This window comes from Odocoileus virginianus, unplaced genomic scaffold (assembly GCF_023699985.2).
Source record: "Odocoileus virginianus isolate 20LAN1187 ecotype Illinois unplaced genomic scaffold, Ovbor_1.2 Unplaced_Contig_86, whole genome shotgun sequence".
Taxonomy (NCBI): Eukaryota; Metazoa; Chordata; class Mammalia; order Artiodactyla; family Cervidae; genus Odocoileus; species Odocoileus virginianus.
Window position 1 is genome coordinate 27,129 of NW_027224403.1, and position 14,958 is coordinate 42,086.

The following is a 14,958-nucleotide window of genomic DNA, read 5'->3' on the forward strand; positions in this document are numbered from 1 at the left end:
TATTTCATATACATTCTGTTGGCTATCATCTTTTTGTAGAAATCAAAATTATAAAACTTTCTTTCTTCAGCCTAAAGCAAAGAACTCAAACATTAATGTGCCCACTACATTTATACCCCAGAGTGATAGAAACCAAGGCTGAATGCATCCCCTCATTCCAAAATTAAATGTTATTGAGCACTTAATATTACATAGAAGAAATCACTGTATCTCACCATATGAGAACCAAGATACCCAGGCAAAAATTTCTGCACCCAAGTTGGGCATCTGCAAGCAAAGCAGCAGTCTCATACATATTGACCCAATGGGGGACCCAAGGACACAACAATAGAATCTCTGCCAGAGAAGGATCCTGAGAAACTACTGCTCACTGTTGTAATTCAGATACACTCTAGTGAAAGCTCCATCCTAGAGGTCTGTGTCTAGGACCCACAAGAGAGATCTAACATACCTAGATAGAACTGGAAGTTCAGTGGTAAAGAATCCACCTGACGATGCAGGAGATAGGGGTTCAATCCCTGGGTCAGGAAGATCCTCTGGAGAAGTAAATGGCAACCTGCTCCAATATTCTTACCTAGAAAATCCCATGGAGAGAAGGAGCCTGGCAGGTGACAGTCTATGGGGTGGCAAAAGAGTCGGACATGACTGAGCTAGTAAACAGCAACCACCATCGGCCTGTCTTTTGCTATCAAACATAAAATCAGGACATTTCATCCAGAAACTCTGAAAGGTATAAAGTAACCTTCAATTTACCAGTTTTCTAGGTTAGAAGTTCGATTCATGTAAGGAGGACAAATCCTGGGTGGCAGGAAAGGATCCTTTAGATAGGTTTCTAAAGCATACCAGTGACTTACATTTTCTTATACATGTGGGTGGCATTGAGCACTGTCACCTCATTTTGAAAGGGAGAGACCATTGAGAGCCAATTTTTAGTCCTGGACTGAGCTCTTCACAACCTCTTGTGTTTACAATCATTCCCCTCCCCCTCCCCCACAATTATGTACTTTGAAAATTTTCATACCTATGGAAAATTTGAAAGAATCATACAATGAACCTCTCTTCTCTTCATCTAAATACAACAATTAACATTCATTTGTTCCTTTTCTCTGTCTGCATTCACCCCCCCCACACATTCATATTGCTTTAATAAATGCAAATAAAAAGCCCACTTCCAAATACTTCAAAATGTATTTCCTGGTATTAAGGACATCACATATTAATACCAGGAAATATAATCATAATATAATTCAATTGTCAAACCTTAGGACATTAATACTAATTCAATAATATTATCTAATATATGCTTCAGGTATAAATTTTCCCAATGTTTAAAAATGTCATATCTATATAGATATATACATGGGTATGTATATAAATATAGATGCATTTAATATATGCATCTATATTATGTATATATATGAGTGAGAGATTAAGAATTAGGTGTGTGTGTTGTGGTACTGCTATCTGCCCCATTCCAATTAAAGTTTCTAAATTGCACTTTGGTTCTTACTACCTGGAACTTTCTCCTGATTTCTTTGCTTTTGTTGTTTCTGGTGGCATTGAATTTCTGAAAAAGACAGGCTAATCATCTTGTTTAGTGTCCTACATTCTGATCAAACTAAACATTTTTTGAAAAATCAGCACATAGTATTTTTGCTTCCTACTGCATCTTGTCAGGAAGCAAGTTGTGAAAGAACAAAGCAACTAAATATTGTGATATCTTATATCAAAAATATTAAAGGAAATGCAGATTCTCCCAGCAAAGTTAGTCTGTGTTTTGGCAGCAGTAACCCTGGCTCCAACCTAAAAGTGCTGCATCTGGCATCTATCTGGACGTGAAGTGACACATCTTTCAGTTTTCTTTTAATCTCAGCACCAAATGTGACCCTTATTTGCAGTCAGAGAGCAGGAAAATCTGCAGCAAACAAACCTTGAGCTAGGCTACTGGGAACCTTGGACACGCCCCATGCTCAGAAATCACCCCTCAAAAGTGAAATGGCTCTCTCAAGGAGCCTTGTCTGAAGCTTCCATTAACGAAATGGTGCTGACACAGCCATGTTTTCTAGTTGAGGTATTTACAGTATTAGTGGGCTTCTGGGGGGGAAGGAGGATGAGTTCAGTGTGTTTAAAATCAAACAAATCAAAACCCTTACACCTGTCAGAATGAGTATTATCAAAAAGTCTACAAATAACAAAGGTAGGTAAGAAGGTGGGGAAAAGAGAACCATTGTACACTATTAATGGAAATGTAAATTGATGCAACTATTGTAGAAAGAGTGTGGAAGTTCCTAAACTAAAAATAGAACTACCATATACTCCAGCAATTCCACTCCTGGGCATAATCCAAAGAAGATGAAAACACTGGTTCTAAAAGATACACATACATCTCAATATCCAAAGCAGCATTATTTTACAATTGTCAAGATATAGAAGCAATTCACGTCACTCAACAGATAAATGTACACACACACACACACACACACACACACACACACACACGTCACTATGGAATAGCTCTCAGCCTTAAAAAAGAATGAAGTTTTGCCATTTCCTGGGTCTGAAGGGTATTACACTTAGAGAAATAAGTCAGAGAGCTTATATGAGACAGACACTGTATATTATCACTTATATGTAGAATCTAAACAATGAGATGAATGAATATGACATAATAGAAACATACTTTCATATTTGGAAATTGAACTAATGGTTACCAGGTGTGAGAGGGAAGGCAGAAGGAGCGAAATAGGGATAGAGAATAAAGAAGTACACACTACTATATAAAATAAATAAGCTACAAGCATATGTTGTGTAGCACAGGGATTATAGCCAATATTTAAAGTTTTAAGTGGAGTATAATCTATTAAAATATTGAATCATGGGACTTCCCTGGTGGCCCAGTGGTTGAGACTTCACCTTCTAATGTAGGGTGGTCCAGGTCCAATAGCTCCTGTCAGGAGGCTAAGTTCCCTTTTTTTGTTGCTGTTGCCAAAAAAACAAAATATAAAAAACAGAAGCAATATTGTTACAAGTTCAATAAAGGCTTTAAAGATGATCCACATTTTTTTAAAAGTTTTTAAAAACGTTTAAAAAGTATTAAATCATGTTGTGCCCTTGAAAGTAGTATAATATGTAGTTCATCTACATGTCAATAAAAGTAATATTTATAAGTTCAGGGGGACTCTCCCAGTGGCCCAGCGGTTAAGAATACACCTTGCAATGTAGGAGACTCAAGTTCAGTCCTTGGTCAGGGAATTAAGATCCCAAATGCTGCAGAACAAATAAGATCATGCACTCTGGAGCCCATTCATCACTAGAGAGCCCATGGGTCACAAGGAAACAGCCCACTTGATGCAGCAAAGATCCTGTGTGCCACAACTAAGACCTGCCACCAGCAAATAAATAATTAAAGCTTAAAAGTAACGTAAAATCACTAGGATCAACAACATCATCTTCTTTATCCTCTGTATTATTTACTGACAGCCATTGGCCAATTTTTTTTTTTCACTTTAGTCTTGCATCTTCTAGAATTTCGTGTAAACAGAAGCATAGTATATGTATGCCTTTGTGTCCAGCTTCTTTTCACCATGTCTCTAAATTTTATCCATACTGTTGAATATATCAGATACTCCTTCCTTTTTTGTTGTTCAGTGGTATTCCTTTGCTTGGATATACCAAGTCTCCTTACTCTTCACCTGATAATGGACATTACAGTTTTTCCAGTCCTGGTTGTTGTAAATAAAGTTGCTTTGAACATTCTTTACACAGGAGATTTTGTGCGTATGTTTCCCCTTCTCTTGGAAAAATATCTAGGTGAAGAATTACTGATACCCAAGCAAGGTATACGCTCAAGTTCATAAAACCCACCCAAGCATTTTCCAAAGCAGTTGTTATCAGTTTATATCCCCACCAACATTGTATGAAAGTTGTGATTTTTTTTCACATCTTTGCCAAGATTGAGTGTTTTTTTTTTTTTTTTTTGTCTTTTTAATTTTAGCCATGCTACTAGGAATAGTGGTCTCACAGTGTGGTTTCAGTATTCATTTCTCTGATAGCTAATCATATAAAGCACACTTTTGTGTGCTTTATTGGACATGAATATATCTTCCTCTCTGAACTATCTGTTCAAATCTATTATCTCTTTTAATCAAGGCCTAGGGGCCTGGGGAAAAACTTTGGATATTCCCCTGAGAAAACCATTTTGCACCCATATTGTTTTCATCCTTAGTGGAAATTCTTTTCTCCCATCCTCCCAATGCTTAGAGTAAAAAACTCCCCATAGAGTTCTTTTTGATGCCAGTATTTTACTCAAATACCATATTTAATTAGTCAGGAATGCATGTTTTCTTGTTTGTTAAGTCTGGACCTTGCTCTTCACAATCCTACCCTTTCCTGTTCTCTAAATGAGATTGGATAAAAGTAGAGACCAACCTAAAATGAGATCCTTAGCTCCTTCAAGATCTTAGTTTCCAGACAGTCTCAAGGTGGTGGGGTTAGCCTGTCCTTTGCACTTTTTCCCTGGCTCTACCCTCAACTTCCACTTTTTTCCAGGCCTGTCCCGGAAGCTCAGGGACATATCTGAGGACTGTTCGGGCTGCTCCTCTGAGTCAGGAACCCCACACATCCCTGTTCAGCTGGCAGAGAAGCTTCAGGCAGTGCTTTTTGGGGTTTGTCTGGGGGTGTAGGTGCCCAGGGGTCCAGGAACTGAGTCTGTGGTTCCTTTGGTGCCCTTAGCTGTTCCCAGTCCTGTAGGGGAAAGGGCAACCACTCCCTTTATTCTGTCTAGAAGGGATGCCAAAGTGTCCTCCAAGGCAGGAAGAGAATGAATCCTGTTCTCTGAATGGGTGGGGAAAGAGGGAGATAGATCAAAGAGGGAAGCGAAGTATCAGGAAATTTTCTGATTAAGCTATCATGACGTCGGCCTCACCTGGAACTGTCATTCCAGTCTCTGGTGTGGCTGACAGAGTCAATTCCTGACCCATTTTGAGCCAAAGCAGAACAATACTGACCTTGAGGACAGGATGTTCCTGTTTCTGCCTTGGGGGATGAGGAGTGAATTTTTTGAGTATGAACAATTGAGGGAATTTATTATAGGAAGAAAAGCTACTGCTGGGGACTTCCCTGGTGGTCCAGCAGTTAAGAATCCACCTGCCAGTGCAGGGGACATGGGTTCGATCCCTAATCTGGGAAGATCCCACATGTCATCAGGCCCATAGCATGAAAGAGTAACCTGGCTGCCAGCAACTAGAGAAAGCCCCAGCACAGCAACGAAGACTCAGTGTAGCAATGAAAACCCAGAGCATCAATAAATAAAAACCTGTTTTGTTTTTTTTTTTTAAGGAAAATCAACTGATGGGGGAAAAAAGAATACAGTTAAACCAGCTTTTATTTTTAACTTCATGTCAAAAACTCCTTAAGAAGAAAAAACATTACTATCTTTCAACAAAAGAAATGCTTTCTGCTCATGGTCTTTTGCTATGTGGAAAACGTGGGAACTTTTCAGATACTACCTTTCTCTGAAAACTGACTTTTTCTCATGGTTAAAATCCCACTTCCTGACCCGCTAAGCAGGAAAATTAAGCAGGCAAATAAAACGAAGTAAATAATAAATAGATAAAACTATTTATCTAATAGTTGAAATTAAACTGCCTTTTTGAAAATAATCTCAGAAAAGAGGGAGAAATCCTGTGATCTGAAACCTGCACTGACTTTTCCAGGATCTTCAGGCAGGTCCAGAGCCCCTAGCGCTTCTTGAACAGTCTGGTGGCCAGAGCTTCAACTGAATTCAGTACAGGCCTAAAAGTTTGATCGGCCTGCGTTGATGTTCCGCGTCAAAGAGCCAAAAGCCCTAAAGCAGAGCCTTTGTTACAATACCTGCTAAAACGTGAAAATGGGATTAAATAACAGGACTCTAAAGTTCGACTGGCATACACCACAGCAGCAGGACCCGGGCGCCCGCAGTCCCACCCCCAGGCCTCTGCGGGGAGGACAGCGGGGAAGCCCAGCGGGGAAAGGGCTTGCGAGGAAGTCGCTTCGAAGCAGAGGGAGGGCGAGAAGAGCAGGTCCTACGGCTCCCGGGTGGATTCGAAACATCGGTCATTTCCGAGAGCGCCGAAAAGGCCGACTCCCTGCGCGGTGAACACGGTGGCGCCGGCGCTGGTCCACGGCACCGGAGGAGCGGCGTTTACACTGCTGGGCAACCGGGTCACCAGGGTCTCAAACAAAGCCAAACCCCCCATGCCCACTCCTGTGGCTTCCAGGAGCTGAAGCGTCCGCAGAGGCGACCCCCGCCCTCGGGTGCATAGCAGCACTGCTGGAGACTCTGCACTGGGTGTGGGATCCGGAAGCCAGACTCTGAGGGGCCCGAGGGGCCCGGTTTCGGGGGAGGGGAGGAGCCCTAAAGCAGGGGCTCTTGGGAGCCGCAGTCTCCTCGCCTGGGACTGATGGTTCCCAGGTTCATTCTTCTATTTGAAAGACTGGTGACCACGAGAGTGCCGGCAGGACCTGAGGTTTTTCAGTGGACATAGGGTCAAGCTCCAGCACGGACCTCGTTTCTGTAGTGCAGTGGTTATCACGTTCGCCTCACACGCGAAAGGTCCCCGGTTTGAAACCGGGCAGGAACAGACGTGCTCTTTTTCTGAGATTTACATTCCCATTCAAGAAACTGAAATGGGGGCAGAAGGTGTGGCAGTAGTGGGTTCTCTTGAATTTTCCTTGGCCCAAGAAACATGGGAGGAGTTCCTTGCCACCTGAAAGCCCCATCGGCCCTAGAACCAGCCCTGGTTTCTCTGCTCTGAGTCACCTTGTAGAACAAGCCACAGTCAGTGAATCCAAGGAGGGCACAGGACAAAGCTGACTGCAGGATACCTTTACCTTCCGAAATCCCCGCACCTTCTCCTCTGGGGCCTAAATAGCCTCTACCGCTGACACCTACTATGTCTCTGAAAACTAAGAAGTTCATTCCTTGTGAAGACACTTAGCTTTCCCTCACCTCAGCACACGTGAGAGACACCTAATTTGAGTCACAGGACAAAAGAGAACGAATTCAACTCTACACCGCCGGCTGGAGCCAAACACGCAGGACGAAGAGCGTGAGGCTCTGCGGATTGAGCTGATCGCGGAGGAAAAGCAACCGATCCTTGTGTCATTATCAGGAGAGGCCCTGAAGTAGGTCAGGGATCAGGGAGTAGACGGACCCGCTCATCACCAGCTGAGAACCAAGTGGCCCCTGCTTCACAAGGAAACAGGTTCAGAAAGAGAGCTTGACCTCTCACCAAACCTGGATTCCAGGTCTTCCCCCAAGATCTGCCGCGCCTGCCGTATCCTCACCTTGGATGACTCCAACTTCCTCGCGTTCAGACCAAGAGTAGTCTCTGATGCAGGGCTTTCCTCAGACCCCACATCCAGTTAGGACTTTGTGTTTGCTTCTCGGCCCATGTGGACTTTGGCCTACATAGGCCCTCTTGTTCTAGAATCTGGATTTGTGTAAACGACTTTCCTGATAAAGGCGGGAAATCAGTGGAACGCTCTGCTCCCTCACCCTGAAGCTCAGGTGAGGATGGTGGGGCCGGTTGGGCTGCAGTTAGGCTCCGTGCTGGGCGGCTTCCCTCTTCTGGGCCCGGCCTCATGGGCAGGGGCAGGGCCGGGTCCCCTCAGCGCGCTCCCCTCGTGGGCTCAGGAGCCCCGCGCCTTCCCTTGCGGATGCAGGGAGCCGTGTGTCTGTGGTCCGTCGGACGCCTGTTGTCCCTCCGCCCCGTCCGGAAAACGACCACCGACCCCCGGTCCAATCGACGTGAGACGGCAGCGCCGCCGGAGGCGACAGGAAGTTGGCAAATCCGTTCCTCTGGCTGGACGTGGAAGGTGAAAACTAGGACCTGCAGGGGAGGCAAACAGGGGAAAGCTCATGAAACGTCCCCATCTAAAGCTGTTTTGAAGTCCGCCTCTTTGGGGACTCAGGCTTCAGCGCTGGTGAGGATGCTGCCGCGCGGTCGCACCCTCGATTGCAGTCGGAGTCCACGCAGAACCAGACGGAGACCCGCGGCCTGGGGGCCGGTGAGCACGCGGCCCGTGCCTTCCCCAGAGTAGGAGCCCCTGACCGGAAGAAAAGGCGTTGACTGCCGCACTAAGAAAAGGAGAAAACCACTGCCGGAGAAAACGGCACATGCACCTCCGAACTTGTTGCCCTTCTAAAGGAAACCAGAGACAGGCAGACACACAGACAACCTTGCATTAAAGTCTTTCAGCAAAAAGATACTGCCTGCTGTGAGGTGAACACGAAAACCCCTCCAGACAGAACAGGAAAACCCCTGTTTTCCGGGGAAACCGCCTTTATCTCTCCTCCTAGGGTTAAAATTCGAGCTCCAAGACCTGTTGGAAAATATTATAGAAGGCAAATAAAAGGCGTTTCAGGCATTGTAAAGGGTAAAACAAAGCTGTCCTTCAAGCAGAATCTCAAGCACAATAAGGTGGGGATGAACCACCATGAGATCTGTGTGGACCGAGCCTGGCTCCTCCGCGGCCCTATGCAGGGCCTGGTCTGCAAGCAAACTCAGTACAGGCTGGGAGGCCCGACCCGCGTTCATGTTCGGTATTTCCAAACAGACAAAAGACCGGAGCCGTCAGCCTTTGCTGCGCTTCCTGCTAAACGTGAAAGTGTGACGAAAGACTTGGACATAAACTTGACTAGAATAAGCCACAGAGGCAGGAACATGAGGAACCCCCTTTCCCAGGGACGACGCTGGAGAAGCGAGGCTGTGAAAGGGCTGCGAGGAAAGAGCGCGCGGGTTAGGCGCATAGGAACAGAGGGGAGGGCGGGTCCTCGGTGCCCGGGTGGCTTTAAAGCATGGATCATTTCCGAGAGCTGAGCCCACTGACCGCCGGCGCCGTGAAAAAGGCCACTGAGGCGCGTGTCTGCAGCCCGTAAGGGCTGTGTCCTTCCTCCTGGGCGTCGGGATGGTCTGGGTCTGAGAGGCACCTAAAGCCCCAGGCTCCTGCGGCTTCCGGGAACTGGGGAGTCAGCGAGGGCGAGCCCTGCTTTCCCGTGCTTAGCTGTACTCTAGTTGCAGGATCCCGAGGTTAAACTGTCGGGGGTCCCCGGGGACCTCGCTCCAGAAGGGAGGAACCCTAAACCAGGGCCTTTCAGAAGCCAGTCTCTTTATCTAAGGGATAGCCTGTGCTTCCAGGATCCCCTTCCTTCGAAAATTTCTGAGGGCCACTGTGGTCAAACATAGAATTCTTGTGTATGTCATTAGAGATATGCATCCGTGTGGTTTCCGTAGTGTAGTGGTTATCACATTCGCCTAACACGCGAAAGGTCCCCGGTTCGAAACCGGGCGGAAACAGCATTTGCTTTTCCCCAGAGTTCAGATTTACATTTTAAACACAAAAAAGAGGCCAGCGGCGTGGAGTGAGACCTCGAATGTTGCTGCATTTTCCATCCCCAAGACACAGGAGTTCCGTGACAGCCTGAAAGCGTGCTCTGCACTACAAACCAAGCCTCCTTTGTCTGAGTCACTGTGGACTCCAGCGCACAACCAGTTACTCCAAGGAAGGCACAGAACAAAACCTTTGCCTCCGGAAATCCCCTCAGCTCCTCTGGCGCCTATATTTCCTCTACACCCTGACACATTATGGCTCTGAAAACCAAGAAGTTCATCCGTCTGAAGCACTCTTGATTTTTCCCACCTCAGCACACTTGGTTTGCATGAAAGAGCAATAGAAACCGGGGGCTGGAGCCAAAGACGGGTAGAAAAGAACTCTGCTCAGCTGAGCTGTCCCGGCATGAAAAGGTGCCCATACACGTGCCATTAGCAGGAGAGGCACCTGAGCCAGGTCAGAGATCAGGAAGTAGGGCGATCCACTCATCACCCCCTGAGAGCCAGTCAGCACCTGACTCATAAGCACAGCAGAGGTTCAGAAAGAGCTTGACCTTGGCTCTGATGCATTCAGAGCTAAAGCTAGACCAGGATGGAACCCAACCTGTCACCTTTCACCCTGGCCCCAGAGCCCAAAGTATGGCCCAGGAGAGGAGAGGGGAAGGGTAATTAATGAACAGCAGGGCACGAGCTGGGAGACTTGCACAGCTTTATTCAGCCCTGGGCCGCTGGGAATCGCTTCCTTTCCTGCTCTCAGCAACTATGGAATATAATGTTTACTTTAGTTTTTATGTGGAGACACTAAATAGGACACTTTGTGAGGTTCCCTGGTGGTCTATTGGCTAGGATTTGGGGCTTTCACCACCACAGACTGGGTTTGATTCCTTTTTGCCGGCATTCTGATTTGTAGTTTGTATTGATTCCACTGTGTCTGTGTTCATTCCACTCTGTCCCTCCCAAAAATAAGGTACTGATACAGCTTCTAGGTTGAGAATTCCAGTGGATAACATCCAAGGAGTTTTTGTTGAAATTTCTCACTGAACTGTAACTCTGAAGAAGAAAAAAGCAAAAAGTTAAGCTTTATTTTATCATAGAAACAAATTAGTATGTACCTAGTGTGCTAGTATAATAATTTAAGTTGATAATAAGGATAAATCTCAAATATTTTTAACACTATAGAAAATTATAATAATTGATATGTGATCGTACAGAAATTGTACTTCTAGAGAAGACTCCTTGTATGCATCACACCAGTTTAGTAATTTAGGTCTAAAAACTACTTTGTTTTCCAAATATTGTAATAATATGGAAAATATTGGTAGCATAGTATCATAGTTTGCACAAGTCTTGGGTTTATTTTCTCTTCAAAATTCTAATAACACTGAACTGCCTAAATCTTCTATACTGGTTTTACTTGTTTATCAAAATTTTTAAAATCCAATAAATATTTATGTTTATAAAATTTAAAATTATGTGTTCCAGTAAATTAAGTATACCATATATGCTAAATGGAGATTGGTATTGTAATTCTAGAAATCATAGTCACTTAATTATTCTACTTACAATTTAGGGTATCATTTACTGTATGATTCCAACATACATTTCTCTATTATATGTCAGATCAACTTTTGATGTTAAGGTCTATTTTATCTTTGAAGTCTTTGACTGATATTAAATTAATTGATGTGTGATCTTTGCCTGTATAATGTATAACTGAGATAGAAATGAGAAACACTGTTTTACTTCAATGCTGCCTCCTATGTTTCTAGATTGTAGAATGGCCATATGTGAACAGGTTAAGAGGAGGCTCAGGTACCTTTTATAAGTAGATTAGTGACTGTGTCCATCAATGTCACTGTAAGAATTGTGGAACACATGGAATGTCTGCTCCAGGAAGTGGGGTGCTGTCACTGAAAGTCTGCTGTTTCTTTAAAGTGCTTGTTTATGTAATAATACTTTAAAAAAAGGTTTTGGTTCTTGGTTTCCTGCCTTCTAAATCTGAAGTAAAAAAAAAAAAAAAAATCTGAAGTTATCCATCCTAGTGTTATCATCTTCATTATGCTTCTTTTATCTCCATCACTGCTAGAACCCTAGGCAGAGATGAGCAGATTAGCCTGGAAAAAACACACTGCCAGGAACCAGTTCTGCTCCCACTACACTGTCCCTTTTCTATGCCTCCAGATGTGGACTCACCAGGGCAGAGACCTTGAGTTGACTCAAAATGCAGCATTTATCTCCCCCTTCCCCCACAGCAGGGCCTGGCATCTAATAATTGCCTGAGTAGTGCTCAGTGATTAAAAGCAATCTAGTGCAATGGTGAAATAAAAGATGAAAAGGAGAAGAAATGAGGTAGATTTAGGGAGACCTAGAATACGAGGGACAGAGGATGACAGACAGACAAAGACACACACCGAGAGAGTAGAGAGAATCTCCAAGAGTTAGGTTTACTTTGTAAGACCCTAAGAGCACATGAGTGCTCATGAGATTCAACAGAAGAACTCAGGGAAGGTCGACTAGTAACTCTTGGTACCAGGTCTGCACAAGATGGATTGTCAGGTGCAGAATCCTATTGGTCCCAACAATTTGTCTCAAATGGGATAATTTTTGCAGAAACAGCCAAACACTGTCAAGGAATGACATAGAGACAGTGATTGGCATGTGAAGGTAGCCTTAAATAAGAGGTCAACCAGTTATTAAATGTGTGCATCCAGATGGCAAAAATATATTCATGAAGAAAAGGGAAGAATAAATGTCTGAGATCAGTGTTTTCCCCCTCCTATCAATAAACTTAGTGTGAAGCAATTTGAAGTCATTCTGGTCAGTCTTCTCTGGACTTGAATAAGTAGGTCACCACCAGAATTAATTAGAGTTATTGGAAGGCTTTCTAGAAACATCTTGGAAGTTTAGCTGCTGAACATATGCAACAGGGTGATGTCCACTTGGACTTTTGTTATACCTCTAGCTTAGTTGAAGCAGGAGGGTACCACTTCCCTTGTTAGAGGATCATATAGACATATATCATGTTTGTCATGATGACAAGAATATGAAGAAAAAATCTGTTTCATGGAGTTGGAAAAATGGGAATACAAATTGGCACACCTGCTATTGAAATCAAACTAAGAACACTTAAAATGCCTTCAGCTTCTTACAAAGGTGGAGTGAAAAAATCAGATTTACCCTCCAGCCTGAAATCAGATCTCACCCTCCCCTTCTTCCTTGTTCCCAAAGGAAAAATAAAGAAAATTATATAATATCAGTTTCTAGAAACAGAAAATCAGGCAAAAGGGGACAGCAGCCTCTCAGAGATGATGAGAGAAACAAGGTGAGTCTTGCCACTGGCCCACATTAATGCTTTTATAGAGTGTCCAGGTTGGGCAAGAGAAGGAGGATCTGAGACCAACTGTTTGGATTGTCAAGGGGAAGCTGAGTTTTGCTGGAGATTAAGGCAGCCAGAGTTCAGAGAACAAAGGTCCAGTGATGAGAAAGCGATCCAGAGATACAAAAAAGTCTGCCTTAAGTAGTAAGCAGAGTTCTAGTAAGAGTAGGCTTGTGGACAGATGCCGAAGACCAAGAAAAGAAATTTTGAACAAGATCATAGAACAGTGCTTAATGTTCATCTAGGACAGGCAATTGTACTCACTGTTGCTGGTCAGACTAGACTACTGATATAACTCATGAACCTTGGAGAAGACCACAGCTCTAGAATAGTCAGCCTTTGAATGACCTACCCAAAAACTCATAAAGCAAAATCCAAAGAGATCAAGCAGTTTACAAGTCACTTAACTGTACCCCAAAACAAAACTCAAGGTAATTCATAGAAATACCAAGATAGCTAGTATCCAGAAGGGGACTTTTGATTATGTCCGGCATCCAAACAACAAAATGCCAGGCATGCAAAGAGGCAGGAAAATATGAGGCAAAAGAAAGAATATAATTAATCAAAACTGAACCAGAATTGACATGATGTAAAACTCAGTAGAGAGGACTTTAAACAGTTACCATGACTATGTTACATATGATCAAAGAGTTTATTAGAAATGTGGAACACAAAAATGGCATAAAAGCAAACTTTAGAGATGAGTATTATAATATCTGTGAATCAACAACAGATTAGACATTGTAGGAAAAGGTCAGGGAATACTAAGCCTTGAACAACTAAAAATGTCCAAAATTAAATGCCAGTAATTAAAAAAAAAAAACATAGCGCCATTGAAAGGTAGAACAACTTTAAAAGGCCTAATATAGGAGTGGTTGGAGTCTCTGAAAATCCAGAAGAAATTTTTTGAAGAAAAAAAACTTTGAGGAAACACAACAGAAAATACTCCAATCATAATAAAAGTTATGAACCCACCAATCTAAGGAGCCAAATGAACTGTGAGTACAAGAAACAGGAAGAAAACCATACCCAGTCACATTATAATTAAACTGCTCTAATCCATTGAAAATGGGAAAAAAAGAAAAAACAACAACACCATGCAGCCAGACAAAAAAGAGGCAGCACATTCTGAAACAAAAATAAAGTTTGTGTCAGATTTCTCATCAAAAGGAATGGAAGTGAGAAGTCAGTGAAGCAACATTTTTAAAGGACTGAGAGTGGAAAAAGTCAGGGTGGAAGTCTATGCCAACTCCCTGCAAAAAAAAAAAAAAACCTGAAATAAAAGTCGAATGATGACATTTACAGACATACACAGGCTGAAAGATTTCATTACCAGCAAATTCACACAGCAAGAGACGTTAAAGGAATCCTTCAAGAAGAAGGGAACTCACATCAGATGGAATTCCTGATGTACACAAGGAAATGAAAGAAAAGAGACAAGGTATATACATGGGAAAATACATGCTTTTTTATTATCAATTAAATCTTGTTAAAAATATGGAACAATTTAAGGAAAAGTAATAACCTTGAATTTGGGGTTCATAACATATGCAAAGTAAAATACCGGACAACAAGAGCATAAGGGCAGGCAGAGGAGAAATGTGAGGAGGTGTGCCATCCCTCTAAGGCAGACCGTGCTGAATTACAGATGTATTTATGCTATCACACCTAAAGCAATTGCTGAAATAACAAGATATTTATAGCCAATAACTCAACAAAGACAAGAAAAAGGAATCACATACAAAACCATGTAAAGGCTTCGATAGAGCAATTACTGTTCCAGGATTCTACCCTGTCCCCATGTGTACAAGAATGATGACTGTCAGAGGAAAAGCATAGAGCCAAACCTCAAAAGTACATGGAAGGGGTTAAATAGAAACTACTACAACAGTGGGAAAACTTCATTGGTAAAAGGAGTTTACAAGGTAAAGAAAATAAGCCTACTCTTTCATGAATTACAGGATTCCCAGTGACCTGCTTTCCTCCAGAGAGGATGAAGGAATATCTGGACATAAGTCCTTGTGTGTATGTGTGTGTGTGTACACAAGACACAGGGGGCAGTTGGGTAGTGGGTTTGGGAGAGGATGCGCGAACTAGAAACAATCGTTCATTATTTACATTCTAAAAGAGTGACACTCGTCCCTGGGTGGGCTTGAACCACCAACCTTTCGGTTAACAGCCGAACGCGCTCACCAATTGCGCCACAGAGAC

General features: G+C 43.2%; 3 non-coding genes across 3 annotated transcripts; 2 read left to right on the forward strand and 1 right to left on the reverse strand.

Moving 5' to 3' along the window:
• Positions 1–6,547: 6,547 nt before the first annotated feature.
• TRNAV-CAC (transfer RNA valine (anticodon CAC)) lies at positions 6,548–6,620 on the forward strand. Its single transcript has one exon. It is a non-coding gene; the product is annotated as a tRNA-Val (tRNA).
• Positions 6,621–9,265: 2,645 nt separating this feature from the next.
• On the forward strand, positions 9,266–9,338 carry TRNAV-AAC (transfer RNA valine (anticodon AAC)). Its single transcript has one exon. It is a non-coding gene; the product is annotated as a tRNA-Val (tRNA).
• A 5,546-nt stretch (positions 9,339–14,884) lies between these two features.
• On the reverse strand, positions 14,885–14,958 carry TRNAN-GUU (transfer RNA asparagine (anticodon GUU)). Its single transcript has one exon. It is a non-coding gene; the product is annotated as a tRNA-Asn (tRNA).